This window comes from Nicotiana attenuata, unplaced genomic scaffold, assembly GCF_001879085.1.
Source record: "Nicotiana attenuata strain UT unplaced genomic scaffold, NIATTr2, whole genome shotgun sequence".
NCBI classification, from domain to species: domain Eukaryota; kingdom Viridiplantae; phylum Streptophyta; class Magnoliopsida; order Solanales; family Solanaceae; genus Nicotiana; species Nicotiana attenuata.
This window is the reverse complement of record NW_017670790.1, coordinates 241,152-253,905: the sequence shown is the minus strand read 5'-3', so window position 1 is coordinate 253,905 and position 12,754 is coordinate 241,152. Positions and strand designations below refer to the sequence as shown.

The 12,754-nt window shown below is 35.6% G+C and overlaps 1 long non-coding RNA gene across 17 annotated transcripts in view; it reads left to right on the top strand.

Annotated features, from left to right (window-relative positions):
• The window catches only part of LOC109243348, a 20,768-nt gene extending 10,036 nt beyond the window's left edge, over window positions 1–10,732 (top strand). For 7 of the 17 annotated variants that reach the window (XR_002070541.1, XR_002070550.1, XR_002070548.1 and 4 more), the window contains 7 exons: window positions 933–1,002; window positions 1,599–1,660; window positions 2,653–2,827; window positions 5,663–5,813; window positions 5,909–6,014; window positions 8,299–8,397; window positions 8,994–10,732. This is a non-coding gene — a long non-coding RNA (uncharacterized LOC109243348). Of the gene's footprint in view, window positions 1–6; window positions 137–932; window positions 1,003–1,598; window positions 1,661–2,500; window positions 2,536–2,647; window positions 2,828–4,628; window positions 4,669–5,662; window positions 5,814–5,908; window positions 6,015–8,298; window positions 8,398–8,993 lie in introns of those variants that run through there. The other 10 variants (XR_002070552.1, XR_002070551.1, XR_002070553.1 and 7 more) reach the window with 9 other exon arrangements.
• The last annotated feature ends 2,022 nt before the right edge of the window (window positions 10,733–12,754 follow it).

Below are 12,754 nucleotides of genomic sequence, written 5' to 3'. Positions count from 1 at the left end.
GAAGAAAAAGGAAAGAAAAAGAAAAAAGAAAAAAGAAAAAGAAAAAGAAAAAGAAAGAGCACACGTTGGCTTGGAGAACGACGACCAAGGATCCTCGGTGGAATCCTTACCAAATTAAGAAGAAACCAAAGTTCAGGTAATACTAAACTTTGTTATGTCTTTTGAATTGATTCTTTTGGTTAGAATAAAGTGTATAATCCAATGATTAAGGTGATAATTACAGCACCAAATATTATAGCAATAATTTGTAAGCTTGTAAAATTACGCCGCGTGGGATTGCAAACTAAGAACTGGTCTATGAAGGAATTATTTGGACTTTAATGTCTTAGAACATTGGTGGCTAAAGGATGATTAAGTGTTGTTGTTGACATAGCAAGGTTAATATGCTATATTCTAATGTAATATAATTAAGCTAATTTGACTTGAGAAACTAGGAGCACATAGCAAGGTTAATATGCTATATTCTAATGTAATATAATTAAGCTAATTTGACTTGAGTAACTAGGAGCAGCAGCAATTAATTGTCTTTAACTATGATAGAAAGAATCAAAGTAATCAAGTAATTTATATATACTCCTACGCTTCAGTAGTGTAGTGTACTAATATGAGTAATATGGTTACCATGTATATGTTAACAATAATTAAGACAAGGATGTGGAGAAATTATTATAGTAATGAACAAGTAATGATGAGAACAATGATCAGGAATTTAACTATATATGGAAGTTTGCATGTTAGAAAGAAAACAATGGTATAAGCACGTGAAGTTCTTCTGGGACATTACCATTGCAGCATTACACTGCCTCATTTGACATTTAATTGTGTACAAATTTTTATTAAATCGAGCGTTGACTTTAATTTTGGCTTGTTCTAAAATTGTGAATTTTCTTTACGTAGACTAATTAGGACATGTTATTCAATATTTTGAATAGATTGAGGCCATTGGAGGCCGTTTGGTTGGTGTTCTAGACGTTGCAAGGTTGGGAACTTTCCGTTAGCGAGGTAAGTGAGACTTTAAGCTTTGATGCTTGCTTTTACAAAACCCGTTTTGAAAGTGTTTTGTCTGCCTGGTCCATGTGATGGGACGAGCGTGCGCTTGGCAGAATCGGTGGTCTTAGACCAGCCACAAATATATATTATTTTGTGAAAAAGCTGAAATTATTTAATAAGTGATTTGTTGCGTGGCGTAGCCTCGTGCTATGCGCTGGGGCGTTAGAAATTATTTCTTTGCTGCCGTAATATATTTGGGGCATTGCGTATGCCGTCATGGTAGAGTTGGAGCATTGTGTATGCTGCCGTGGACATGTTAGAGTGTTCAGTTAATTTCCTTCACTGCCGTTATGACAAGTCCTTAGGATAGGTTGTGCATATATATATATATATATATATATATATATATATTGTTGTTGTTATTGAATAAATGGTTGGACCTTATGGAGTAATTATATGGTGAAAGAGTTTCTGTGCATATTATCTTTCTGCTCGTTGTGTATTTGTATTTTCTAACACTTGTTCCAGGAGTATTTAAAGTGGAGGGTCGAGGATCATACTGGGTTTTATTTACGTATAACTCATTCCTTACCTGCATGTCCATGCAGATACTGTTGCTGAGGACGATGCTAGTGGCTAACGAGTTCGTTGAGTGGATTCTATTGCTGAGGTGAGCCGCCGCATCATTCGTGGAGGCTGCTATTTCAACTCTAGCTATCTTATGTCTATTATTTCGTTCGGGTTTGCATGCTTGTCAATTAAACTTCTATTACTCTGTTAGATGCTCCATGGTCTTAGTATGGAATTTGGGTTAGAGATTTATTATTTGAGTGCTCATTAGAATTTATAAATAAATTATGGTTTTAGTTGGTAATTATTTCGTAGTTAGTAATATTTAATACGTTTGGACTAGTATGTGTTTCTCTCAATGCTTATATAAAAGGTTAAGAGTACAGGAATTGGTTCGCCTAGTGAGTAGTGTTAGCTAGGTGCCAGTCACGTCTAGGGGGTAATTTGAGACGTGACAAATATTGGGTTCGATTCACCAATGGAGAAACCTGAGAAAAAGCCACTATTGGGCTCCGGCTACGAGGTTTGGGGTTAGGTTTACCATATCAAAGAAATAGTACCACCTCTGAACCATTTTATATGTTGTTTTAGCTTTTCAAAATTTTGCCAAAGTAAGTGTCATTTTAGGAAACCAAGAAGACATTAATTACTTTTTTCCAAAATCTACCCTTGCTCAAATAGTATTGATATAAAAAGTCTGAGGAGAGATAAAGGGTAATTTGAAGAGATATACAGGGTAACATTGTGAAATAACCCTTATAATTATTGTTATTAAATGGTTTTCTTAATAGGTGTGCCATAACCTTAATAAACATTTTAGCTGGATTAGAGGTATTAGTATATAAATGCCTTATGTCTCTGATCGTTTTGGCTAAGAGGAACTTGATATGATTAAATTTTTTGTACAAGATTAATATTGTAAACAAATTCATAAATGTAGGAGGCTATCCCTTTCAGGATTAGGGGCACACTCTGGTAAGAGACTTTAATACTAATTTCTTGTTTGACCTATTGTAGTTTAGCACAAGACTGTGTTTTCAAAATAATGTGTTTTACTGCTGATAATGATAATAATTATTTTGATTAGTACAGGATCTTTATATGGTGTGTGGAACAACAATATTAGTGAAACTACATGTCCATTAGCTATGTTCTATACCATTGGCTCTGGATGTAGTTGTAATGTCACAAACATGCCCGTGAAGCAAAAGTACAATAAATAAGCTTGCCTGGAAGAAGGAAAGTTATTCCGAAAGACAGCAAGCAGGTATACTTTCTGACTTTGAAATCCTCCGTTGCAAGTTTAGTTTAAGCTATCATGTTATGTTAGGAAAGATAGCCATCAAGATTCATTCTTTTTACTTGAGATATAGTTGAATGTCTTCGCTCCACCATTGTCCTTTTCTTTTTTGGCATAAAATTTTATCTATCCCGCCATTTCTACTTCCTTTTCGGACCAAGTAATTAATTTAGTAGATTAAGCATCCTAAGATTCAAACGAAACTTAGAATACAAAAGTACAACCCAAAAGTAGCCTTTTTCAGTTGTATGATGCTCCTGAGCCTAAGACATGCTTATACATTCTCATGAATCGCTTCCCATTGTTACTTATTTTTTCAGCTATCATCATTTACGTTGGTCTGCCACTGTTCAAAAGAATGACATATTTTGATGTTCTCAGTTCTTCCATGTCCCATTTCCCTTTTTATGGGGTAATATATTTTACTTTCTTTCGTTTTAGTGCTTTCTGACACTTTAAGAAGTTTTTGGTTGTGAATATCCATTTTCTCCGGTTTCTGCAATGCTGGTTGCTAGAGTAGCAGGTATACGTAGTTGCATGCCACCAGGGAGTGTTGTCTTTTTGCTTTTACTATGTCTACTTCATAATTTATTCAAGGTCTACCTACTAATATAAGAGTTTAAATCTGTTTTGAAGAGTGCCATGTTGCTACTCTGGGGCATTTTGTGAATCAGAGTCTTAATTGCTCTGGATTATGTGTTGATGGGTCTCTAGCTTCTCTTTAGTGTAAATTCATTGAAAGGACTTTAGTCAAAATTATGTCTTAATTGCTCCTGGGGTAGTGGCTTATCGACTTGTTTTTGTAACATAAAAGGACATTGAAGAGACTTTTTAGTCAACTTAATTTTGAAACATCTTGTGATTCAACATACCTTATCCTAAAGCCGACATACCTATTTCTTCAATAATCAGACTTTCATCTGATTGAATAGCAGCATTATCTTAGAGAACTTTATATTGACATACCCTTGATGTAGTATCCATATGATGTGGAGCGAGTCTATTTTCACGTGCCTTTGCTTTTCCACCCTCGTTTGCAGTAGTTTCATTTTGCATAGCCACATGATCTAGTACATTATTGTTTATCCTGAAACAAAGTATAAAGCAAGCCATTAAAGTTGTAATGACAAGCATCTGTAAGTCAAATGCCCTTTGAGATGTTACACTGCAAGTCTACCATCGAGTCCACACAAACTAATAAACTTGTAGATAAGGATGTGCTGACAGACATGGGAATTGACATATTAAATGCACCCGAAAAACAGCATTGACATATTGAAAAAGTGTATGCACGACATCTGGCAAATTAGATGGTCTCAAAATACCCAAGTTGTTATGCGTTGCCCGTTTGGGGACATCAAGTAGAGTTGGAACAGCCCCTTTTTTAACCAACATTGCACTAGCTACGACAATAAGAGTTGGCTTCACATACCACTTGAACCTTATACATGCATCCCAAAATTCACTTACAGATTTGAATTTTCTGTAGGAACATTCATTGAAGAGGCATTATCTTCTGCCGTTGTTGATAGAGATGTCGAGCGTTCTGTAGTAGTAGTTGGTGATACGAGCAGCATAGCTCCAATACCAATCTCATTATGAGGAATATTTTTGTTCCTATCATAAATTAGAATATTTTCATCATCGGCCGATAGATTCTCAAAGTCTGGTTCCTGTAGAATATAATAAAGTTGCCTCTGGAGTCTTTCAACAGGTGACAAAATGTGTTGTCTAAGCTCTGATCTCTTTCTTCTCTGGACACTATCAGGATTCCAAAGAGGATCTTTATCTGCTTCTCCTAATAAAAGGTGAACGTTAGCGCATGCAAAACAATTAGGTGTCAGCTTACTAGATCTTTTTTTAATGGGAAAATCTTATTATTTGTATGGTTAAGGTATAATTGGACCGATCAGTTCATATCTTAATTATTGAGAATCCAAATTACCTGAAGTTTGGCAATGTCAGTTTATTGTGTAAAAAAAAGTAAGTTTTTGAAGCTTAGGGAGACAGACACTATAATTAATGGCCTATGAGCAAGAAATAAACCCAATGTTTAGTTTATAGAGTATCATATGGTGATTGCACCCCTACTGCTTATTTGGTAAGACCTCAGATGTGATTAGACATTGCATAATTTGATAAACACATCACAATAATCGAAAATGAAAAGACTTTCCTGCATAAGAGTTAATCAGACTGTCATTCAAGGTGAATTTGATATATGCATGTCGAGTTGGCTTAAAGCTCATGATGTAGCGATCCTTTTGAGTATTAGGTACTGATGAAATCCTAACATAAAACGACCACTTGGAAAGTGGGAGAATACTGATGAAAATTCTGTTTAATGGTCTGAAGATTCTTCCTCTGTTTTCGCTTTTTCTTTTAAAATACTTTTTGGGGTTTTGGGGGTGGGGTGGGTGGGGGGGATCAAATGTAACCATTGGAAAAAGAAATTGGACTCAATAATAATATTGGGGGAAAATGTCTTTGTCCTTTTATTTTGAATCAGAAGAAGATGCACTGCTGGAGTTTTGGGAAGGCGAATCTCCAGAGATTTGGTTGCCTGATTGCATCTATCTCACATAATTCTTTTCGAGCTATACTGAGAGTTTTGGGCTTATTATCAACCAGAAGAAAATCATTCGCCTGAAACTGAATAGGAAGCTAATAGCTTCCTACCTTTTTCATAACCCTTATGCTTAAGAAAGGATTTAATTCAGCATGTGCGTCGTATTTTCCGAGAGAAGTGCTCTATGTATAAATGAAACTATTTTACCATTTGTTTCTTCCATCTGTATGCAGTTGTCCGAAGATGATCCTGCTGATCCTAAGCTTGATATGTTATTCATTTCCTCTTCAAGACAAGCTGAAGAGCTATCCTTTCCAGCAACCTCTGGTTCAACTTCTAGCTTTTGGTCATCATGAGTTAAGACATGCGGCTTCATCTCAGAAGGTAATTGATAGTTTTGAGTTTCTCTGTTTGCATGTTTGGGAAAATAATCATCTAGAGTCCCCCTAATCCGCCATCTTGATCCACATGCATTGCAGAGCACTGGTTTTTCAGGTGGTCCTGTTCTCCAAAGAGGGGTTTCTGAATGAGTTTGCAATTCATTAGTGTTGAAACTTGGTTCAAAATATGAATATGTTCGTACAGGTCAGAAACTTATCTCAGAAACTAAAGCACGATGATCATTGACAATTAAGATTACCTGTAAAAAAGCTATAGAATATACGACACAAGAATGAAGCCGCTATGATCTAAAAGTATGTAAAGTGAGGAGCACAGGAAATTTTTGGGTAAAACAAGGGGAAATATCTCTCCGTAAAACATGCATCAACATTTAGGATGTGTCAACTGTTTTGGTATTTGCAGTTTCACACCATGTTAAGGAACCATATAAAATTAGTTTAATTCTTGTCAAACTGCATTTAATTGCATTTTATTTATAAGGAGTTTGTAGATAATCATAGATACAGTCTCAAGCCTATTCACTTCAGTTTACTCATATGTCCTCTAGCTGAATGGCACCTGCTTGCTTTTATTTTTCTCAGACGTAACCTTCAGTACTTCAAGTCTGATAATTGTTTGAGGGCCTGCAGGATTTTAAAGGATACTTTACTATTGGAAGACCTCATGTCAAATAGAAATATGTAAACGATGTCAATATCTTTGGTTTCATCACTCCCTCGTTGAAGGAAAAGCGTTGTCCAGTTTTATGGCTTGTCATAGTATCGAAAGCGCTGGACCGTAGCTATGACAAATATACAATTAAAGGCTTATTACATGGAGGGAACATTAATAATTGGATGGATTGGGAATGACCAGCCCGTTCTTTGAGCACTCTGAGCAAATATAAACTTCTTAGTTTATGGTCTTTAAGTTTCTAGAAAGTGTGGACTCTGGACAATTGTGTGAATGAAGTTTTGAAGTGTGTGACCATCTCATCGAAAAGCTTAAGTTGTTAGAGAGAGCACACTTTTATTACTTAATTATGTCTTCAACACGCCCCCTCACGTGCGGGCTTGATTCTTTTTGATGAGCCAAGCACGTGGAAATTCTTTTTTGGTTATTCGGTAGCGGTGAAACTCGAACCCAGGACTTCTGCCTACTCTGATACCACAGTAAAGTGTGTGACCATCTCATCTAAAAGCTTAAGCTGTTAGAGAGAGCACACTTTTATTTACTTTATTATGTCTTCAACAGGAAGTTTTATCTCGACTTAAAGTAGCTCAAGAATAGCATACATTCATTCAGGACCTTTCCCCTCCGTGTTGCTTGCTGTTCTAAATCGAGCTGTCTATGTACAACTTTTGCTCAAAAAAAAGCTCGGAATATACATCATCTAGAACTTAAGGACCACGGTTGCCAAAATATTAAATAAAGGGGGACTAACTGTGAATGAATGCCGGAGATTGGGGACCAAATCTGCAATTTATCCTAGATGACCTCAGCTCCTGTTTGACTAATGGCTGCTGTACTGGAAATCAATTAACATTTGGTTCGAGAGGTGAGAGAGATAAAGTACTCTATGTTTTATGTTTAGCAGATAGGCAATTTAGGGAAATTTGGGTACTTAGTGTTTCATGCATGTGAGCCTTCAAATTTTATTTGCTGAAGATCAGGAACAAAAATTCTAAGCATCACTGAATGAAGTACTTTTAAAGCATGAGATTATTGATAAACACAAAAGGTGGGATATAGATGGTCAATAGAACTTACGCTCGATGCCACAATGGAAACATGGCCCTTCTCTAACCATGAAATCTGGTTTTGAATGATTCCAGTTCAAATCAGGTTGAATGTGCTGCTGTTAAAATGTCTTGGTGAGGTGACGAATCACAAGATATATAAACAGATAAGAAATCGGTAGACTACAGCTGGTTATTTTCATGGCAAGATGAATCAGTATAGAGTTGTCATTAACTTCGATCTATTATGAACTATTCTGTTTTCCCTTCTGACAGCTCATCAACTTTAATTACTATAATTCTCTCAACTATTTCCACCATTACCCCTAATGAGAGAAGTCTTAGATTCTCTTCGAAAGAAAAGGGGTGGGGGTGGGGTGTGAAATCTGGATTTGGTAAATCTTCATAATTTTAGGCTTTTTGTGTAGTAGTCAAGGCTTGTTAAGCAACGAATTTAAGGCAAGGGGGCTTTAAATAGTTTCAAGATGATAATTCAATTATAACAGTGAGCAAATAAAAGAGTTGCCAAATTACAAGGATGTATATGCAGTAATAGTCTGCAATTGTGGGAATCAGATTTTGTATTGAAAAATCCGAAGGTCCTCAGATTACACTACTGAGCATATCCAAAAAATAAAGACTGCATTCAGTTTCTTTCCAATTCTGTTTTTTTACATTTGTTTCCTCATGCACTAGTACAATAATCAAATAAATCGTTTTGCCTAAATTCAAGATGGTCTGATTGACAGTCTGCAGGTGGGACTTGAAGGACATACAACAGGTGGCTGATAATTGGATATATTTCCTATTTGGTATGCATGCCTTGTCTCGTGAAGCTAACTGAAAAGGTATAGATATTAACATAGAGCTGGCTATTTCCTTGCAAATTTTCGTTTAGCCTTTGGCTCCTTGATTCTGACATTTGGCGCAGCCAAAAACTTCACCACTATGCTGTGCGCCTTGCAAAAGCTCAAGTGTCTTAAGGCAATGTTTGGCCCTGAAAAAAGGATTTCTAAAAGAAGAAATTATGTTCATTTGCTTATTAGGACAACATTGTATTCTAGAGGACAAACAAAAAACAAAATCAAAAGAAAACAAAAAAACAACCTTTTGGTGGTTTTGTTTGACTCAAACCAAAATTGAACCAACTTCTACAACAGCCCCCAAATTCTGAATGTTATCACTTTAACCCTCTTTTTATAAGTTAACCTACTTTTTAATTACCTACTTTTCCCAAAAGAAGATGAAAAGAAAAGCAGTTTCCAAGAAATTCCGAAAAGACTTTCTGAAGTCTGAACACCATCATTCTTAATTCTGCTTGGCACTTTTATTGTCAATTTTTTAGGTCCTTATCTCAACATTATTCCTGAAAACTCGACTTTCAATTTTTTGGTAAGATGATGTTGCCTCATCTAAACAAGATTTCCTTTCTCTTGAAATGCAGATATGCTGTCTTAGCAACTGTTATTTGTTTATTGGACTCAGTTATGAACGTTCCTTTTTCAGGCGAGAGCTCCCCTGCTAGTGAGATGCAGCAACTACGCACTTATGTTTTCTATCTTACTCTGCTTACGCATTTATCTATCTCATTGACAAAATTTCGTGCATCTAGGCATATGTTTTTTCCTTTATATCATGCTTACTGACTTACAAACAATTGTTATGCCTCAGTCCCAGGCAAGTTGAGGTGACTATATGAATCTTCATTGTCCCATAACGCTCCATTTAAGCTCATCTCATCATGCTTACTGACGTAAAAAATACTTATTTCGTATTAAAGATTACTAAGACATTACACATGTATAATAATATATTATATCGTTGGCTTTATGTACTTCACTATCTACTTCTCTGTGATGCCGACTTTTTTTGTTTGTTTGACATGGGAAGAGAAGAATGCTGATCTTAGTTGTGTGCATATTCCTCCTGTATCCATTTAGTGGCATGATACTTTAGGGGTTCTTTCTTATGATACTCTAGCATAATTGGATATAGAATTTGATTATAAACTTCACCACTGCAGATGGGAAATATAACACATGGTGCCTGCGAGACTTAGTTTTTGTGGTTCTTAATGGTTTAGTAAAGCTAGCGTTTCATCTAAAAATAATGAAGAATTTTATGAAAGAATCTCAGTGGCTCGTGCTTAGCAGCAGCTATGAGTTTGTTCTTGTTTGCCTAACAAGATAGGGAAAATCCAATCTAAAGATGATCCTATTATGAAGCATATGCTGTATCGAAAATACCTTAAGTTTATAACTACAACTCAATTTCGTGCACATGACAATTTTTAGAGGGAGGGTCTTTTCTTAATTGAGGTATGATTTAAACCAACTCCAATTGCAAGGTGGAGTAGATGCTCGGCATCAACGCATGCCTTGGCTTGTCTTAATTTTTAGATCTATCAACTACTTAGTGTTACATCTCTGTGACACATCAGGTGTCTACCTTTTGGTGTTTTTTCTGTCTTCTCTAATGTAACCAAATCTTAGTTATAACATGGATTCACAACTATTATGCTAGGAATGTTTCTTCCCAGATCTACTTCCTATCCAACATAACTTGGAGAAGTTTGAATATACTAGTAAATATGTGTTTGGCAAATTGATTCTTGTAATACTGGTATTTCCCTTGCTTGTCAAAATCATTAACTCTACAATCTCAGGGTATGTACATCAGTATGAAAGAAATTTGCTTCTGTTGCCACGATTCAAGTGCTTCTTGGTTGTTTTTTCACTGTTCCCATCTCTTGCAAAAATCAATCTTGATAACATTAAAGCTCTCCTTGTTTCAATCAGCTTAATCTTGTGAAAACATTCTTGATTGCACTTGTGATGTTTTCAGTTCATATTGTTCTAAGTAGCGCATTATTGTTATTGCTGCTTTTGAGGGATTACACACACACACACACACACTGTCATCATGTTTGTTATCGGCTAGTATAACATGTTTGAAGCTTATAGTGGCTAAATGCTAAACTTCTGTCTGTCTTCAGATGCAGGTACAAAGCAGATGTTTTGGCTTAGCCTCTGCATTTTCGTGATGACTTAACTAGGTAGACTTGAACAGACCTTTCCTTTTGTAATTGGAGAATCTCTGAGTAGGTTTTGGAAAATCTGCAGTGTTTAGAGCTAGGACACGCTTTGCTATGGAGTTTAATAAATTGCACAGTTGCATTATTAATTGCTATTAATAGACTTAAAAGACAAAAGGAAAGAGAAAACGGAGAAATGCACATAAAATAAAGATTTATACAATTGAAATAAATAGTCAAGGTATCTAGAAAGTATAAAAAAATACATAGTTTGAAAGTAATTATTTTGGCTATACTTTTTTACATAGCTCTAAATTATGGTGCTCTAATTTTATTTATTTATTTATTTATGTTTTTACAGGTTTTACCTGAAAAAGTACAAATACACAGTTGAAATAAATAGCCATTTCATCAAAAGAAGAAATAAAAAGAGTGTACAATTTCTTCAACTGTGTAACAAGTCCGGAGTCGAATCCCACAGGGAATTAACCTATTAAGCACATCTAATAGACTCGCACAAATTCACGCAATCAATCTTCAGAAATATTTAAATAATAAATTGGATGTTTACTAACTAAATATCATGTAATGACAAATGCAGTAATTAATAACTAACTACGAACAGTAGGGGTGTTCAAAATCGAACCGAAATCGGAAATCGAACCAAAACCGAAGCTTAATGGCTTATTGTTATCGGGTTAACGGTTTAACGGATGGGGAACGGATTGAATTTTTTTTATTAACGGCTTATCGATTTGGGGGCGGATTATTCAATTTTCTTAACGGATAGTCCGTTAAGAATGTATATATACATATAAAATTTATTTTTATCTATATATATATATATTAAATAATCAAAAATCCTTCTTCCACTTCTAGTACTCTATCTCTATTCTCTATTACTAATTTACTATTAGACAAATTTTAATTGCTTGCTTCGCGCATTCTTTTCAATCCTATCAAACCAAAAATAATTTACTTAATTGCTTTATGCATTCTTACCACCTCCAGTAGGTGCAGTGGAAGTACCAAAACTTAACAAACAAGAGATAGTTTAACGAGTAGAATCTGCTGTTAAATTGGGTTTAACACATACATCTGCAGGTTTGCTTGCATGTAAAAAAAAACGTCAGTCCGCACACATTTCGGCAGGTGTTCTTGGATTGTTTAGAAATTAGAGCGACATCTAAAGAAAATTGGAGCAGTTATAAAACAAGAGCAAGAAATCTCATTCTTTGACCAACATCAGCATACATTTGAAGCACGGCGAAGCAAATTTTGGACCCTCGCTAAATTTGGTAAATTGCGTCATGTGCAATATAGATGGAATTAGGCCGATAAATCGCCCGATAACCGCCCGATAAGAGCTAAACCAATACCAATTCGCCCGATAACTTATCCGGTGGCTAGCAGATTAATACATCTAAAAGCCGATAACCGATAAGCCAAACCATTAAGAGTAAATAACCACCCAATCCACCCGATAAGCAGCCTAATGAACAGGTTGTAGACAAGAATTGGAATAATCTAAGGTTATGATTTTCCCTATTGTTGGAATCCTTTCCGCTACGTTTTTTATAAATTTGCCTAAGTCTTATCTACCGATCATGAGCTCTCTGAGTGTCGTAATTCTCTCTCGAGTAACTACCACAATTTACTAGATATATTCTCCCGAATTACGCTAGCTGGCATTAAGTACGGCTCACTCGGATCGCACTGAGGATTCGTTATTCCTAACCCCACCTTTAAACCCTCCGTATTGATCCCCATATATGTTAGGAGTGATGTTGTTCAACAACTACCTAAATATACACTCTTTTCCGAGTAATACACACTAAATAGGCATAGTCGATTGAGGGCCCTTCAACCAACAACAATAACAATATAGTTGAACAAATAGAGAAAATACTACGGCAAATTTATATTAACGTAACAGAAAAATCATCCTCCAATAGGTTCCATCAAAACCCTAGATTAGGATTTTATCTACTCATACTCATAGTAACAATATCCCAAATATTTCGCATAATTAAAGTACAAGGTAAAGATGAAGGAATGTAGAAATCAATGATTCTAACTCCCAACGGGTGTTTCACGAGCTATTCTTGCCTCCGGTCGCAAAACTCCTCCAAAAGTGGTGTTTAATGCCTATTTATATGTGTAGGAAAGCC